General features: G+C 37.7%; 1 long non-coding RNA gene across 1 annotated transcript in view; it reads left to right on the top strand.

The window, feature by feature from the left end:
- The first annotated feature begins 1,128 nt into the window (after positions 1-1,128).
- Positions 1,129-5,306, top strand: part of LOC119411770 — a 69,021-nt gene continuing 64,843 nt past the window's right edge. Inside the window, exon 1 of the long non-coding RNA XR_005186907.1 lies at positions 1,129-1,200. This is a non-coding gene — a long non-coding RNA (uncharacterized LOC119411770). The remainder of the gene's footprint in view (positions 1,201-5,306) is intronic.

Genomic DNA, 5,306 nt, shown 5'->3' with positions numbered 1-5,306 from the left:
TATGTATATATACATTAATGATGCATTTCCAGATGGTGTCCAGATGTAAAATACCTGTACAAAAGGCAGTAATGCACCCCCATATAATTAGATAAGCAGGGTTTTGAACTTTGAACTGATAGGCCAGATGGTCCCATTCCTTTTTTCTATAGAGAATATGGCAGCCTTAGTTAAAAAAAAAAAAAAAAAAAAAAGATATATTCTGTTTTTCTCAGTCCATTTTAAATTAGCTGTGGCCCAGAGAAGAAGACAATGTTTCTTGAATGTGTTCATACACAGCTTTTTTTTTTCTTTCATTAAATAACCTTAAACTACATTTGTGAATGACATAATCAGCTATTTCCAGACAATGATTTGTGGACGTAGTCCTGGTCCCATGCAGTGATGTCCTTCACAAAATCAGACCTGTTTTTAATACAGTAAATATTTCAATATGTCTCTGAAGAAGTGAGAATCACTTATCCACTTTAACTGAAGGAGTAAATGTATCCCAACTTTGGAAATACTTGAAACATACAATGACCTTTTTTTGTTGTTGTTATTTTCTAGCATTCCTGCATAACAATAAATCAAGAGCTCTGAAATGAGAAAGAAATAAAACAATCCATGATGGGAAAAAAATGTTTCATCCTAGAACTTCAAGTGCTTTGTGATGTTTTAATGTCCACCTACTTTTTTCTTTTTTTATCCCGCCACAAGAACAATTCATGGACAAAGAGCACTTGTGATTCACATCAGGAGAGGTACTCAATAAAGCAGAACAACATACGACATAGCGCTTTATTTCTGAGTACTGGTCGGGAATTTAAAAGCTTGTGACTTCTTCCTGACAAGAACAAGACAGTAAACAGTCGGGGAGATGTCAAGAAATCCTAAGATTCGTCTCCAGGACAACAACACAGAATAAAAGCTGGACACACCTTTTGCCTATTTGGACAGAGAAGCTAGTTAATCAGAGAGCAGAGTGTTAAGGAGGGAGGGCTACCAGGAGAAACACGCACACTTGATGAGGGCTGAGACGAAGAGGGAGGAGGGGAGAGAAAGTTAGAGGCACAGGGAGAAACAAACACATGTGCATGTTCCTCTGTAGCCCCGTGTTGTGAACTGCACGGATGTTCTGCTCACGTCGGGGAAACCTCATCAGCAGTTCAGCAGGATGTCTCAGAGAAAGAGGAGCTTCACATTTGGAGCTTATGGAGGGTAAGATAATCTAGAACTAATGTGGATTACAGTTGATTTCAGGGTCTGGTGCTTTGTACACTGATACTTATTGCAGCGATAATACAACAGTAAACCTGTAGCATCTGATTGCCATCCTGGGGGAGGAAGGTGTGAGACTGCTCAGGGAGTCGTTACACACCTGCTCAGCAACAGCAGGGTTAGATAACAAGGTCATTGAAGATCTGCGCCGGATTCTCCTAATTAACAGTGTTAACGATGACAAGTGAAAGGCCATGTTCAACTAATTAGATCAGTTAATTCATGCCACAGAGGGAGGGATTGTTTATGTCTCAAGAAGATAGAGGTTCATTGTTATGATGACCTGTTCAGATCAATGATCTAAAAACTCAATGAAGTTGCAGATAAAACAGTCTTCTAACAAAATATGGATGTACCACCAGTTTTAATACCATTTGTTGTCCATTGGTGCTAATTTTAACAGATATTTTTGTGATGATTTGATGTGCATCTTTTTTTTGACAAATGCATTTACAGGTCTCTCTTGTAAACGAGTCTCCGAGGCTCATTGGGAACTATATAAATAAAGGGCTAATAATAATAATTAAATACAAAGTGCTGGGAATTTCAAACCAAGTAACCTAAACCCTTTACCCATGTGGAACATTGGTAAACCTAGAAAGTACTTTGTTTAACAACTAATTACACAATAAGTTTTATTTTGTTTAACTTTTTTTGACATGAACTAAAATGGCACATGAATAGTTAGTGCTCAGATGAAAGGTTGGGGATAAGTCTCTGCTACTACCACACCAAACTTTAACTCAACATCTGTAAAAGGGACTACCTTGTTTCATTTCTGCTACATAATGCTTTGCTGTGGCAGCCATATTGAATAATCTTTGATCAGTTGTAGTTGTACATCCAGTGATTATTTTCAGAGTTTAAATTTGTTCATTGATTCATGATACGGTTAGCTAATGGTACAAATAAACTCAGACATGGACATCGCTCCTCCTTTGACGTCTGCGGAGGGTGATGACGTTGTTTCAAATATTGACTATTAATATGCTACTTGTTTTTAGACTTTATTCAAGAATTTAAGAATTTTAAGAATTTATTCATTCATTTATTCCGTTTTTATAAATGCTATTTCATAAGAAATGTTCTATGTTTTGTTTGTTAAAATTATTTATTTAGGAGTCTAATTAAAACAAAAATGGTGATCTAAGTTCTTCTAAAGTTTGTTTAAAACATATATTATGTGCACATTTTACAGTTGGATGTGTGTTTTGTTCAATTTATGAATCATTTCGTTCTGTTTTTATTTCAGTTTACACGCAAAGAGCTGATTTTCCATGAATATACCAAGTTTGCCTTTGAATTAATTCAACATAAAAGGCAGTCAGACTTTAGTTACTATGTTTGTTTTAAGAAAACTATTGTTTTTTTTTTACTTCTAATTATGTAGAATATATTTGTAAGTTTGTTTTGCTTGTAATTTTCATGAAAATTAATAATGGCTGCTAAAAGCCTTGTTTTTTATTACGTTCTGGAAATGAATGCTTAACTAACAAGGAAATAAATCTGACTCAGAACTGGGTCGAGTCACAACTTGGAGCATTGCATTATGGTTCAGGAACTGTCTTTTTTAAGACCTTATTTTGTGACAGGGCAATTTAACAGTAATTGTTGGAGAAAAAGCTGTTTTCATGTTTGCTCGTTGCAACTGAATTGAATGTAGGAAGAAAAAACAGGAAAGTGTATCTTATTTCTGTCTGTTTTGTTGTTAAATAATCCTTGCTGATGTAGTGATGTCAGGACAGCTTTGCTGTTAGTTTCACTACTAATTAATTATTCTTAAAGCTAGTTCAAGCACAAAGAATATTAATTGTTAATTACAACGGATTATTTTCTTTTTCGAGTTAAATTTATGCCATGTGATCGAGATAACTGTGAGTGGATTGTTTAATCAGTGACATGAGACGCCATTTTATCTTTGACCCATCAGAATAAATGCGGTCATTTATTTAACAGAATCAAAATTTAACATCAAAACATGTACACATTGATTTGCTGATCTGTTTCTAATCAATAAACTTGGCAAGCTTTACTAACAAGACAACAGAACATTACTGATTGAGGCTGATTCACCTCTGAAGGCATCTAGATTACTGGCGAATAGAAGTTAAAGAGAAGAAATAGATTTAAAAGGAAGATGGATGAAGGAAGATGTATGTTTGTTGACCAGAATTAGCACTCTTCTTTCAACACCAGCTCAAACCCCCGGTCCACTTAGTGCGTGACAACTCGTGACGTCTCTTTACCTTTGCAGTGGATGGATCAGCTCCAGTATAGAGGTCCCTTTGCACGCTACCTTTCAGCGTCTCCGGTCAGGGTGGCTGGTCATCGTCCGAAGTCGTGACGATTTACTCCGTTCAACAGAACAAGCTTCCTTCAAAGTTGTAGGGCGTTACGCCCGGGTGAGTTCACAGCGAGGCGCTGTGACTCCGCTGGGATGGACGGACCCTCGTCTCACAGTCAAATCTATCAGCTATTGATTAAATCTGAAAGTTCCTTAGGAACTCTCAGTAAGACTCCAGTCAGAAATTCCAATCAGAAGTGGAAAACTCCTGGGAAGACTTCATAGAGGAAGACTGAAAGAAGACTGAATAGTCCCAGGAAGTGTTGACTTTTTAAAGAGTACTCACTTCCGGTCACTTGGTACTTCCTGATTGGTTGAAACAACCAGCAGGGGGGTGGTTCTAGTGATGTCAAGAGGGTCACTAGGAGTCAAAAGACAGCAAGAATGTTTACGAACGGTTAGTACAGAGGGAGAAATGTTATAACTAAGTGAGACAAATGCAGATGCCAGTTGAAGTTATTTACTGTCTGATGAGTTTTAAAACAAGGCACTTTGTTCTCATAACTTGCTTTCTGACTTCTGACCGACATCCCTGACTTCTGACCGACATCAAATCCACTCATTCAGACAGAAGATCAAAATGCACAATTACTTTGTAAATAGACATTAAACTTGATTTCTAAGTCTAATGAGGTTTAAAAATCATTAATACTGTTTCACAGTTGATTTAAATGAGTGGTTCACTTCAACATTTAGAAATGGTATGAACTAAACACACTTTTGATTATCAAGATATTCTAAAATAGTAATGATAATGTAAAAAAAGAAGAGTGTTCTTTCAATTGATTAATTCAGAATACAATTAAATAGTCTCTTGAGGAGATATCCTGATGCATGCTCAATAATCCAGGTAGAAAAATCCAAAATAGTTCAATCTGGTCCTCTGGACATTCAAAAAAACAAAAAACAAAACAAAGCAAAAAAAAATCTAGAAACGTTTCGTCTCTCATCCAAGAGACTTCCTCAGTCTGAGGTGCTGTTTTCAGCTCAGTCTCTTAAATAGCACCTTCTCAGAGTGGATCAACCAGTTTGCTGCTGACAACCAAAACCAGCTGATCACATGCTCAAGAAGGACCATCAGCCTAACAATGAATCATTAGCACACTGATGGCTGTTTACTATTCACATAGGGCTGAGTGATACTAGCAATCATAGCATTGTAAGAAGGGGACAGTTGAACCCGGAGACTTCCACCCCTGTTTAACGATGGACGATTTCTTTTCACAAAGATGGCCTCCTTTACTCCTCTCTCAAACCATCGTTCCTCTCTGTCCAGGATGTGAACATCTTCATCCTTGAAAGAGAGACCACTGGCCTGGAGATGAGTGTAGACCACAGAATCCTGGCCTGATGATGTTGATCTTCTGTGCTGGGCCATCCTTTTGGCCAGTGGCTGTTTAGTTTCCCCGATGTAAGACTGATCACAGCCCTCCTGACACTGAACAGCATACACAATATTACTCTGTTTGTGCCGGGGGACTGGATCTTTGGGATGAACCAGTCTTTGCCGTAATGTATTTTGGGGTTTAAAAGCCACTGGGATGTTATGTTTAGAAAATAAACGTCTCAGTTTCTCTGATACTCCCTCAACATACGGAATGACCACTGGTCTGGGTCTGGGTTCCTCCTTTTCACCTGATGGCTGACTGGAGTCCTGTTTGGGTTTCTTCTCTGCTTTCAGGAAGGCCCAGTTAGGATATCC

Source organism: Nematolebias whitei, chromosome 7 (assembly GCF_014905685.2).
Source record: "Nematolebias whitei isolate Nwh7 chromosome 7, NemWhi1, whole genome shotgun sequence".
NCBI lineage: Eukaryota > Metazoa > Chordata > Actinopteri > Cyprinodontiformes > Rivulidae > Nematolebias > Nematolebias whitei.
This window is presented reverse-complemented; position numbering and strand designations above follow the sequence as displayed.